This window comes from Dipodomys merriami, unplaced genomic scaffold (genome assembly GCF_024711535.1).
Source record: "Dipodomys merriami isolate MVZ:Mamm:240054 unplaced genomic scaffold, mDipMer1.0.p SCAF_33, whole genome shotgun sequence".
Lineage (NCBI taxonomy): Eukaryota > Metazoa > Chordata > Mammalia > Rodentia > Heteromyidae > Dipodomys > Dipodomys merriami.
This window is the reverse complement of record NW_027204826.1, coordinates 10,353,476-10,366,746: the sequence shown is the minus strand read 5'-3', so window position 1 is coordinate 10,366,746 and position 13,271 is coordinate 10,353,476. Positions and strand designations below refer to the sequence as shown.

The following is a 13,271-nucleotide window of genomic DNA, read 5'->3' as shown; positions in this document are numbered from 1 at the left end:
TGGCTTTGAACTGCAATCTTCAGATCTCAGTCTCCTTTGACTATGTCTGTGTGTGTGTGTGTGTGCATGTGTGTGCATGTGTGTCTGTGTGCATGCCTCTGTGTGTGTGTGTGTGTGTGTGAGAGAGAGAGAGAGAGAGAGAGAGAGAGAGAGAGAGAGAGAGAGAGAGAGAGAGAGAGAGAGAGAGAGAGAGTATGTTAAGGAATCAGTACACACAATAGCTATTCTAAAATTTTTTAGCCTGGAAGTCACATAAGAGTTGATGTTGTATTCTGAACCGCAAAGCCTGGAAACAATAGTTTCCATGTGGCAATTGTGTGTGTGATGGGGGAGAAGGGGGCTGTACTGGAACTCAGGGCCTGGGTACTGTCCTTAGCTTTTTGCTCAAGGCTAGTGCTTTACCACTTGAGCCATAGCTCCAGTGGTGGTGGTTGGTGGTTAATTAAAGATGATAGTCTCACAGACTTTCCTGCCTAGGCTGGCTTCAAACTGTGATACTCAGATCTCAGTTTCCTCAGTAGCTAGGATGACAGGTGTGAGCCACCGGTGCCTATTTCCATGTGGCAACCTTGGGAAGAATGTCTTCTTAGCAGATCTTACCTTCTATGGTTTTGTTTTGCTTTGGTTTTTGGTTTTTTGTCAGTCATGGGGCTTGAACTCAGGGCTTGGGCATTGTCCCTGAGCTTTGTGCTCCATGCTAGTGGTCTATTTCTTTGAGCCATGGCTCCACTTCTGGTCTTTTGGTGGTTCATTGGAGATAAGAGTCTCACGGACTTTCCTACCCAGGCCAGCATTGAATGTGATCCTCACATCTCAGCCTCCTGAGGAGGATTACAGGTGTGAGCCATTCTGGAAGCCTTTGGCTGATTGGATGAGGCCCACCCACACGATGGAGGGCAATCTACTTTACCTAAAATCTGTTGGTTGAAATATTGGTCACATCAAAAACAACAACAACAACAACAAACCAACAGCCACTTCTACGCTGCTGTTTGAGTCAACACCTGGGCCCCCAGTCCGGCCAGTAGACCCATAAAAATTAAACATCACAAGTACCGTGTAACTGTATAATCTTTCTCATCTCAGATTCCCATCTAGAAAGTGAGCATCATGGATTGCATCTACCACATGAAGTTTCTGTAAGGTTTAAATGCACAAAACCATAGGTAGCAGCCTCCCTGATCCGTCCGTCCCTCTCTGTGCCCCCTAGCAACTCCAGGCCTGGCTTATCATTGGCACTCAAAGCCTGCCAAGCAGTGACTGCCGGTTTCCATACTCGTGACCTTCCTCTGCTCAGCTCCTTTTACTCTGATAATCAAGACAACAGTGGTCCAGTCCAAGATTTCCAGCGTTTTCTCTGGTTCATGCTAGGCCTTCTGGTTAAGTATGGTCAACCACAACCTCCACACCTTCAGTCTGCCCAGGCCTACCCCACACACCGCCCACCCCCCCCAGAACGCACTGACTTACCACAAGCAGCAGATCTTCCTAGATGTGGACATTCCATTTTGGGTGGAAACATCTGAATGGTTTCTCCTTGGCAGATCTCACATATCCTTGGTTCTAGATCCTTCTTCCTCTCTCTCTCTTCTCTTTCAGTTCTACCCAAGAGATAACATAAAGGATCCTAATGATGCTTTGTCAACTTGGATAGATCCAAGGGGCCTCAGATATTGGATCAAACATTGTTTTGGATGTTTTTGTCATGTGTGTTCGGGCTCAGATGGACATTTAAGGTGGGTGGGTGGAATTTCAGTGAAAGAAGATAAACTCCCAGAATGTGATCAGACCTTAATCAAATCACCGGATGTCCTTAACAGATCAAAGTCTGCCCTTCCTTGAGAAAAGACAAAGAATTTTGTCAGCAGACTCCATTTTCTCTCTGTCTCTGTCTCTGCCCCCTCCCCCGCCAACTCGCTGTCTCAGTTCTGTTGCTCAAACCTCGGGCCTTGCATTTGCTCGGCAAGCACCATACCACTGGCTACACCCCCAGCCCTACACTTCTACTTTATCTAGAACCCTTCTCTGATCCTCTCTCTGCTGACTCTCTCTGCCCTCTTCCAAGGGGATTGACATCTGGGCTACAACAGCAGTCCCCTTTGCTTTAGGCTTTAACTAAGGTTTCTAAGTCCTCTGATTCTTCTCCTCTGTTCCCAAGACCCACCACTGTTTCCCTCACAGTCTGTGTTATCAGAGCCCCTCGTGGATTAAAAGGTGTGCTGAAGGAGTCTAGAGACTTACTTTCACCCGGTCCCCTGCTCCCAGCCTAATCCCACAACTGTTTCCCCTTCGAGTGTTAACATTAAGCCATCAGTATTCTTGCACTCCCATTTACCAAGAGAATGCTCTAGCCCCTCTGCCTGATCCCCAAGGCTGGACCTTTTCCCCACATCCTTCCTGTATCTCTGTTCTCATCCAAGTCTCCCCATCCATTCTTCTGTTTCTGCTCACGCATATCTTCTAACTTGATTGTCTTTCACTAACTTCTAATTCTACACAGAATGTCCCAACCCTGCTGAAGAACTTGTCCTGTCCAGGCCACAGCTGGACATTGTTTGTATTGGTTTTATCTTTCCATTTATTAGCTCCAAGTTCACTATCCATGCAAACAATGGCTGCATACTTTCCTGAACGCACCCACTGTAACCTGCCATGAGTCAAGGAAGTGTACTGAAAATTACCCTACCTACTGGAAAAATTCTAGGACCATACTTGAGTCTGTTAGGTTAACCTACAATGCTCATAATATAAGCCCCAATTCACATACAACCTGTAAATTTTGTTTCTGCATCAGTGAAACTTTGGTCTAAACTTATAATTAACATAATCATCTCATGCTCAAGTTGAAATGCATTTTGGGGGGAAGGGGTTGCATTTTATTAAGTTATTTTAATCACACTGGAAATGGTAGTATAGTAGTCATGAATACCTAAATGGGGATCTATTAAATACACCTTGTGAGAATAGCAATAATAGGGGTAATGCAAAATAAAATATGTATGTATTCATCTATCTTTGAGAGGGAAGGGGAGGGCACAGAATTCTAAGGGAAAATGGTGGAAAAGTGCAGCAGGAAAGTTCACTGGACACTGAAAATGAACTGTATAACTTGTGGGTGGAGACGGGAGACAGGAAATAGGAAGAGAATGAGGGAACAGAAGACACTGTCCAAAAGAAAATGTACTCATGACCTGACTCATGCAATTGAAATGCCTTTGTACATCACCTCCATAATAACATAAAGCATATTAATTATAAAGAATTGGATTCTGAACTAATGAAAAGCTTGGGCATGCTCTATATGGAAGAGATAGAGAAAGTTTCTTTCCTGAATCAATTGTACCACACTAACATCTAAATTGTCTTTGATCCCGCTGGCTGTTAGAGGACATAACTGTAAGAACAGTTATGTGAGACTTCATAATGTCCCCTCTGCCTGAGCTCACCATGAGACCAGGAGGAATGGAATATGGCGTCTAAACGACACTGTCGTAAAAGTCAGGCCAGAAAGTGGTTTCCTCCCACTAAACCATTGAGACCTGAATTTAGAAAAGTTTCTTTGGTTGTTTGGTGATTTTTCTCCATCTCTTTCATGAAGGGCTAGAGAGTTAACTGGGACACAGCAGACCTTTGCTTTTCTTCCTTTTTCTGCTCATTCACCTGTCAAAATAGCCTGATTTGCCAGGTGCTGGTGCTTCATGCCTGTAATCCTAGCTACTCAGAAAGCTGAGATCTGAGGATCATGATTCAAAGCCAGACAGAACAAACAAATTGGAGAGACTCTTCCTTCCAATTAAGCAGCAAAGAAGCCAGAAGTGGAGGCATGACTCAAGTAGTAGAGCACCAGCCTAGAGCGGAAGAAAATTAAGTGGGAGAGGCCCTGAGCTCAAGCCCCAGTACCGGCACCAAACAACATTAAACTTATACGCTCTCAGAAGCATACACAGAAGAAAAATAAAGCAGGAGAAAGCCATAACTGATGTTAAGCTTCCTCAGGGAATAAGCACAACTCTTAAGAGCAAAGAATAAATCAGGAAGAATTCAGTCCCTACCCACACATTTTGTTACAGATTTCTCCAAGGCAACAGTATCCAGGCCCTAAGATCCACCAATAAGAAGCCAGCGCCAGCAGTCCTGAGGACAGCTGGGTGGCAGCTGGTGACACAGGCACTAGGCCTCATGTAGACAAGGCTGCAGCATGAGGGATAAGGCAAGCTCTCTCAGGATTTCAGCTTCCAGACACTTAATGCACTGACAAAGAAACCCTAGCAAACAAGGGGAAAGCAATGGTAGTGATATGGTTTGGCTATGAACTGTCCCCCAAAAGGCTCATGGGTAAAAGACACGGTTTCCAATTCTGCATCATTGAAAGGTGGGGCTCTGGGGGAAGTGACTGGATCATGAGAGCTCTGTCTTTGTCATCGATGGTTAAATCCATTCATGGGAATGTGGTTTGATAGCCTGACAGTTACCTGGTATCACATACCTGTCCCAGAAGATTGCTCTCTACATGTCCCCAGCTCACAGCTGAAGATACTGAGTGGCTGTGTGGCCTACCCCAGAATGAGGAAGAGGCAGGATTTGAACTCAAGCATTGTATGGGCTACAGAGCTGGATTCACACTCCTGACAACCACTGCCTTGCTCAGGGCTCTTCCTTGTGTCTTGTTTTGCATTGCATTCTGGGAGGGCTCCTTCACTCTCAAGTCTGACTAGACCTTCAGTTAGGCCCATTCTCTTGCAAAAATGCTCACTCTGTTGTTTTTTTTGTTTGTTTGTTTGTTTTGTTGTTGTTGTTTTGGTGGGTCACAAGGCTTGAACTCAGGGCCTGGACACTATCCCTAAGCTTTTTTTTTTTTTTTTTTTTACTCAAGGCTAGTGCTCTACCACTTTGAGCCACAGCACCATTTTCTAGTTTTCTGCTGGTTAACTGGAATCTCGCAGACTTCCAGGCTGACTTTGGACCTCGAACTTCAGATCTCAACCTCCTGAGTAGCTAGGATTGCAGGTGTAAGCCACCAGCACCCAGCAACTTGACTTTTTCTTTTAATTTAAGAATTTGTAATTAATTTTCCAGGACTTTAGGGCTTTTCTGATAGATGAACCTGCTAAATTTTAGCAGGATATGTCATTAGATATGACAGTTTCTGTGAGTCACTTGACTTGTTTTCTATTTTATTTCTGTGCCCATACAAAGACTTGACCTCAGGTCCCTGAGCTTTTTTTGGCTTGCTTACTCATGGCTTGTGTTTTACTGTTTGAATCATACCTTCAGTCCAGATTTTTGCTGGTTAATTGGAGATAGACTCTTGAGGATTGTCTGCTAGGGGTGGTTTTGAACGATGATCCTGATATGTTGGCCTCCTGAGTCTTTAGGATTACAGGAATGAGCCTTGAGTTGACCTTTTGGTATGTATCAATGTTGGCACCCCCTCAAAAAAAACAACCACCACCTGTCTCTGGTGCTCGCCCTTTCCTACAGCCTTAACACCCACTCTTGATACTTCAACTTTAGCACAACTTCTTTCAGAGAAATGCTAACTGATTTATTTTGGACACAAATTCTAGAACTGCCACCAACCTGATTCCATCTGCTGTATATCTTCAAGAATACTTTGTACCTTCTGGTCTCTCTTCAAAACATTCTTCTCAGTTTTCTAATATATCTCCCCACTTCTTCTCCTTTGAAAAAGAATATCTCATTAGGTGCTGGTGGCTCATGCTTATAATCCTAGCTACTCAGGAGGCTGAGATCTGAGAACTGAGGTTCAAAGCCAGACTGGGTGGGAAAGTCTGTGAGACTTTTATCTCTAATGAACCACCAGAAAACCAGAAATGGAGCTGTGGCTCAAAGTGGGAGAGCACTAGCCTTGAGTGAAAGAGCTCAGGGACAGCCCAGGCCTTATGTCTGACAAAACAACAACCTCTTTGGTGATTACAGTAAGACTTAAAAGAGAGAGAGGTGGCCATGTGTGTGGCCAGTTATCTTCAACTGGAAACGCTTTCCAGCCCTTCTTGTTCGCTAGTTACAGCTGCTGTGAACTCAGCAAGGGCCATGCTCTTATCCTATGGTGGATGGAGACCATGGAGACCATGGAGACTGCCACCAGAGGCAGCTGGGCTTCAGACTCCAAGTAATGGTGAGCAACTGGACCGCAGGTCAAAACATCTGCAAGTATGAAGTGAGAGAAATCTCCTCCTTTCATTGTACCCCCGCCATCTCCTCCCCCCGCCCCCCATGAGAACTCGATTCACACAGCACCTGGTCACTGAGAATAGGAAGAAGGATGCCCTGCCTTCTCAGCAGATTGGCATGACAAGAGCCAAGCCAGGGAGGCTGGTGGCTCCATCCTGTGACCCAGGCTCCTTCCACCCCAAGATGTTTGCTTGTTTGCTTGCTTCCCTCCTTCCTTGCTTACTTTATGATACTGGTCCTGGGCCTTGAACTTGTCTCTGAGCTTTTAAATGCTCAAGGCTAGTGCTCTACCATTTGAGCCAGAGCTCTACTTCTGGCTTTTTGGTAGTTAATTGGAGATAAGAATCTGATGGACTTTCCAGCCTGAGCTGGCTTCGAATCATGATCCTCAGATCTCAGCCTCCTGAGTAGCTAAGATGGCAGGGGTGAGCCCCACTGGTGCCTGGCTAAGATGTATCTTCTTCCTCCTCCCTCCTCCTCCTCTTCATCCTCCTCCTTTTTCTTCTTCCTCTTCTTCTTCCTCCTCTTCTCCCTCTCCTTCATCTTCCTCCTCCTCCTTCCTCCTTGTTGTTATTCTTCTTCTTCCTTTTCCTCCTCCTCCACCCCATTTCTTCTTCTGTGTTTAGACACAGGGCCTTTTTCCCCATGCCGGGGGAAGAGAACCTGGAGGAGCTCACGATCTTAGCCTCCTGGGACTGGAGTTGTTGTCCTTCTTCTGATGGCCAAACCTATCACAGGACCACCTAGGCACACACACACACACACACACACACACACACACACACACACACACACAAACCTGTCCCCTTGTGTACCTGGGGAAGAGCTAAGGGCTGGACATGAATGCTAGGGTGTCACTCGCCACCAGCAGACTGAACAGACAAGTATGAGGGTAAACTAAGGAAACCGGTCATAGTTAGTATCACAGGTCATCTTCTCTTGAGAAGTGAACAGAGAGGACGTCTCTGCCAAAACGATGGAGTCAGCAGGGGAAGCGGAATGCATAGGATGAAGAAACAAAGACTTGAACCCGAGACTGCACGGAAGAGCATCTCCATGATGAAGTGAAGGTGACCCAGCATCACAGTGGGACTTGAACTGAGGGCACGGAAGTTGCTGTGTGCAAAGGAGCCCATGGGAAGGAAGCTAACTGAGCTTGGAAGAGCAGCACCAGGGCCAGGGGCAGGGCAGGGAGCCGCCTGAGCTAGCTCTACCTGATGCTGGCCCTGTCTGAAGAATTACACCAGCCAACAATGTTGCCTTTCCACCTTCAGCAGTGGCATCTGGAGTTCTGTCACATTCATACATGTATGTGTTACATGCATTCCACAGGGAGTTTAGGAAATAACAGGAACAAGAAAGAAAGCGTGAGGAATTGTAAACCCTGTTAGGGAAATCGTATCTGGCACTAGCCACCATGTACTAACTGCTACTGTGTCTCCTCCAGGACTTTGGTTTTGTGCTAATGGTCTTGAAAGCAATGGGTCCTTAGATGTAAATGAGGTAATTTTAGAAATTAAAACTGTATCACTGACAGGGCTGTTTGTATATAGAGACATTGAATGGTATTTTTTCTAATTTTTCTCTCTTTATGGAAAGTATGATTGCATGTGAGAATTGCTCCTATGGGATAATAAATAAATGTGGACATTCCCAAAGACTCCTCAGCAAGGAGGTTTATCAGTGCATGGTTGATTACATATTGAAATCCTGGGAGCAATTTAAGACAATAACATTACAGACCTGACTGGAAAAAAAGAAGTCATAAACTTGCACTTGGGAAAGGGAATAATTTCATAACGGTATATTTTCTGACATGGAAAGGCCTTCAAAGCTTCTTACTAAGTGGGAATAATTCTTGTGGCAATCTAATTTGCTAGTTGTAAAGAATGTATTTAGTTGGGGGTTGTGTGTGTGTGTGTGTGTGTGTGTGTGTGTGTGTGTGTGTGTGTGTCCTGGTCCTGGGGCTTGAACTCGGCCTGGGCTGTCCCTCTGCCCTTCTTTTTTGCTCAAGGCTAGCACTCTACCACTTGAGCCACACTCCATTTAGTCCAGGTTTTGTTTGTTGGTTTTGCTTTGTTTCCCCCCCCACCCCCCCCACCCCCCCCCCCCCCCCCCCCCCCCCGGTTAAGTGGAGATATAGTCAGACTTTTCCACCTGAGTTGACATCAAATCAAAATCCTTCAGGCTTCAGCTTCCTGAGTAGCTAGGATTACAGAAGTGAGCTACTGGAGTCTTGCTTACTTTATCTTAAACAGTGTTGGAATAAAAGATACCATTCTCTTTTGTTCCTCTTCTAGCATTTTACAGTGGGGGGGGAGGGAGGGAGGGAAGAAAAGAGGAAGGGAGAGGAAGAGAGAAAGGGAGGTAGGGGAGGGAAGGAGGGAAAGAGAAAGGGGGTGGGATGTTGACCAGAATTTGCAATTTCAGGCTAAAGAAATCTGTCACTTGAATGCAAAGCTGGAGATATCACCACTAGATGGTACTATGAAGTAGTTGTTAGTTGTTTGTTAAACTTGGCATTGAGAGTGATTTTCTTTTTTACATAAGAAATAAAACACTGGATACATTCTTGCCATCCCCATTTTCACTATCTTCTCCTCTTCAACCTTAATTTACTACATCACCCTATTATGAAACAACAAAAGCCTTGATTCAGAACAAAAATCTCTGGTCAAGTTCTCAAGTTCAAATAAAATGTGGGCATCAAAGAATGGATAGTAATTCTCCATTTTCTTTCACAATTATCTTCACCCTAGACAATAGTATCAAGGAACACAGACAACAGCTTTCAGAGAGAGCTGAGCAAATCTAAAGAAAAGACAAAATAGCATCAACTCAGAGCCGGGTGCTGGTGGCTCACGCCTGTAATCCTAGCTACTCAGGAGGCTGAGATCTGAGGATCATAGTTCAAAAGCCAGCACGGGTAGGAACGTCCATGATACTTTTATCTCTAATCAGCCACTAAAAAGGCCAGAAGTGGAGCTGTGGCTCAAGTGGTAGAGCACTAGCTTTGAGCAACAAGGCTCAGGGACAGTGCCCAGGCCCTAAGTTCAGGCCCCAGGGCTGGCACAATAGCAAAAAAAAAAAAAAAAAAAAAAAAAAAAAAAAAAAAGGCAAAACAAAACATAGCATCAACCCCTAAACGTTGTCATTGTTTGGGATAGAATGCACTCAGCAGCACAAGTGGGGTTTTTTGTTCTCCTTGTTAAGTCTTGCATGGGAAGAATGTGTACGTTTTGTCTTTATCAGTGCATTCATTCTAAGCCAGTAGTCAATCCTCATTTTATCAAAGCATTGCTGTTCCAACAACCTCTCTGATGGGGATTAATCCCAGAATTGGTCACCCAGGGGAATCATCATTTCATTTGGGAGAACACTGGGGACCAATGCTACTTGGCATGATTAATTTTGTCATTTTTCATTGGGAAAAAAATTCCCTATTATTTACATGGGAAGGTCATTTGATTCTGGTTTGTAATAGATAATAAACCTCTTCATGTCATTGTGTGTGTGTGTGTGTGTGTGTGTGTGTGTGTGTGTGTGTGTGTGTGTGTTTGTGAGGGGGCAGTCCTAGGGCTTAAACTCAGGGCCTGAGTGCTATCTTTTAAGCATTTTTTTGCTCAAGGCTGTCGCTTTACCACTTGAGCCACAGATCCACTTCCAGCTTTTTGGTCGTTTATTGAGATAAGAATCTCACAGGCTTTCCTACCCAGGGCTGGCTTTGAATTACAGTCCTCCGATCTCAGCCTCCTGAGTAGCTAGGATTACAGGTGTGAGCCAGCAGAGCCCAGCTTTTCTCTGTCAATCTGGTAATTCTGGTAGTAATCTAGCTCTCAGAAGCTCTATAAAGGCTTTGCCTTCAACTATCCCAGCACCTCTCCAATTTGCGTCAGGTCACAGATGGTTGCAGGACCTCTCACAGATTCTCAGATCCACAGAAAATTGTCTCTTATATAAAGTGACATTACATTTGCCCGAATCTGGTGCTCAGCCTCCTGTATCTTTACATCATCTCTAGATAGTTTGAAATATCTATGAATGTAAAATGCTAAGTGAGTAATTGTTATATTGTATTCTTAGAAAATGATAAGAAAAAGGTCTGTGTGTATTTGGTATACCGAATTTTTTTAGTTCTATTATCTTGAATCTATAGAAGTAAAACCCAGGAATATGGAGAACTGATTTCCACCTAAGAATCGGGTTGGGGGCTGGAAATGTGGCTTAGTGGTAGAGTGCTTGCCTAGCATGTATGAAGCCTTGGGTTCAATTCCTCAGGACCACATAAACAGAGAAAGCTAGAAGTGGCGCTGTAGGTTAAGCACTAGCCTTAAGTAAAAGAAGCTCAGGGACAGTGCCCAGGCCCTGAGTTCAAGATCCAGGACTGGCAAAAAAAAAAAAAAAAAAAAAGAAAAGAAAAGAAAAAGAAAAAGAGAAGAATCTGTTGATTGGATACTAGTGGCCCATGCCTGTAATCCTAGCTACTCAGGAAGCTGAGATTGGAGACTCTCCATTCAAAGCCAACCTAGGTACAAAAGGTCTGTGAGACTCTTATCTCCAACAAACCAGTAAAAAGCCAGAAGTGGAAGTGTGGCTCAAGTAGTAGAGCACAAGCCTTGAGTGAGAGTTCAAGCCCCAGTCACGCACGCACACACACACACACATACACACACACCATACACACTCAATATCATAAAAATGAAGCATACAGTATTTACTTTTTTGTGCAAAGATTATTTTTATCCATATACTATCTGTGAAGTTTAACCACTAGATAAGGGTTTTTTTTTTTTTTTCAGTAAATAGTTCTGGACTAGAAAGCAGAGAGCTCCTCACAAGGAACAGATTGGACAGGGAAGTTGGCACAATCGGCGTGGAAGCCCTTGGAAGCCAGGAAAAGGAACATTTATTCTGTTTTCCTGGCTCCAAATCAATCGTCTGCCTCATCTCTGCCAAGGAGGGCCTGGGAACAGATTCTCAGCCCCGCATCACTCTCCCTGCTGGGCTCTGATGGCGGTGCCTGCTGACAATTCTACTTGGAGCTGGTGCGTTCACATCTTCCCCCAGAAGATCTGGCACATCCACAAGTCCCATCCACTGCCCCCTGGAAATATAAGAAGATGAGCTCAGAACTTGGCACACGCCTTTGAGAGATTGATTGCTCATGTCTCCTTCAAGATGTAGAAGAACAGCCAAAGAGCCATGAACCATGGATGAGCATCAGGAGTGGTCAGCCTTATACTACTGGGACATGAAATTGAACCATCTTGCAGGACTCACTGTCAAGGTTGTCTTGATTTGCTTGATGTAGGTTCAGTGCAAAGGCCAAGAAATGTTATAAATTGTACATCAGATCCAGCTGCAGTTAAGAAATAAGTCAACAGGGCTGGGAAGGTAGCTCAGTGGTAGAGCACTTGCCTTGCATGCATGAGGCTCTGGGTTCAATTCCTCAGCACCACATAAGCAGAAAAAAAAAGCCAGAAGTGGTGCTATGGCTCAAGTGGTAGTGTGCTAGCCTTGAGCTGAAGAGCTGAGGGACAGCGCCCAGGCCCTGAGTTCAGGCCCCACGACTGGACCCTCCCCCCCCCCAAAAAAAAAAAAGCTTACAAAGAAATAAGTCAACAAGATCAGCTAGAACATGGAGCAATCTGGCTCTGTTGTAGGAATCCAGATCAGGGTACAGAAGAATAGGCTGGATCTATGCCAAGTTTGGAAGCTCAAGAACAACTCCAAGCCGGGCACCAGTGGCTCACACCTGTCATCCTAGCTACTCAGGAGGCTGAGATCTGAGCATCACGGTTCAAAGCCAGCCTGGACAGAAACGTCTGTGAGACTCTTTATCTCCAACAAACTACTCAGAAAAGGCTGAAAATGGTGCTGTGTTTCAAGTAGTAGAGTGCTAACCTTGAGCAAAAGCAGCTCAGGGAAAGAGCCCAGGCCCTTAATTCAAGCCCCAGGATGGTCAAAAAGCAAACACAATAAATACACAGAAAAACCCAACTTCAAGGCAGAGGGTGAGGGGAATGCTCTCTTCCAGAGAATAGGGAGCAGGATGAGACTGGGGGCGGGGGGGGGGGGGAATGTCTGGCACAGGAAAAGGTATCTGGAGACTGTGCATTCCCTTAACTAATTCCTTCAAACTCCAGGAAAGCATCAATTTAGGAGAGTTTAGGAAGACTTCTCCATTTCTCATGGCAGTCAATTTATCATCAAAGCCTTAGCAACTGGGTATCTTTGTTATCTATGGCAGCACCCCAACTTAGGGATTTAGCAAGCATGTGTTGTCTCCCAGTTTCTGTGGGTGAGACATCTGGGCACAGCTTACTGGAGTTATCCAGCTCAAGACACAGTCTAGGTGTCATTCAGGCTTCGATCTCATCCGAAGGGTCATCTGGAGAGAGATCCACTTGCAAGCTCACTTGCATGGCTGCTGTCAGGATTCAGTTCCTCAGGAGATATTAGGAGGAACATCCTGATGCTTCTCAGTGTGTCGTCATGGGAACGGCTCCAGCTTTGCCCTATCAGCTCTGCAAACATCTGGGAAGAGTCAGAAAAAAAAGACGGAGATTGTGATCTTTCATAACCTGATCTCAGGAGTGACATCTCATGCCCTTTGCTGTAGTTTCTTCGTTGAAATCAAGTCATCAGATCCATCCTAGACATACAAGGAGTACACAGGGCACAAACCAGGAGGTGAGGAATCCCATGTCAAACCAGGAGGTGAGGAATCCCATGTTGATCACTGGATAAGGGTAGCAATGTCGTGGAACAAAATAGGACAACAGCGTGGAAGGATTTTCAATTGTAGGCATGTAAGATATACAAGACCACACCTTATAGGCATCTGAGACACAGGCAATTCAAGAAAGAGGGCAAGGGCATTGGAGATGTGGCTCAGGTGGTAGAGCGCCAGCTGATGAAAGAAAGCATCAGATACCAAGTTCAAGTCCCAGCTTGGGGGAAAACAAACAAACAAAAGGAAAAACAAGAGGGCAGGCTGGAGACAGCAGAAAGGCTCACACTTGAGCTGTTGGTTTTTCTCCCCATTCCACTGCATGTGTCTGCTACCTGGACCA

The 13,271-nt window shown here is 45.1% G+C and overlaps 1 long non-coding RNA gene across 1 annotated transcript in view; it reads right to left on the bottom strand.

Annotated features, from left to right (window-relative positions):
• Positions 1–13,271, bottom strand: part of LOC138842022 (uncharacterized) — a 39,287-nt gene that overhangs the window by 5,753 nt on the left and 20,263 nt on the right. The window contains exons 2-3 of the long non-coding RNA XR_011376562.1: positions 5,581–5,681; positions 1,471–1,601 (exon numbers count right to left, since the gene is read on the bottom strand). This is a non-coding gene — a long non-coding RNA (uncharacterized lncRNA). The remainder of the gene's footprint in view (positions 1–1,470; positions 1,602–5,580; positions 5,682–13,271) is intronic.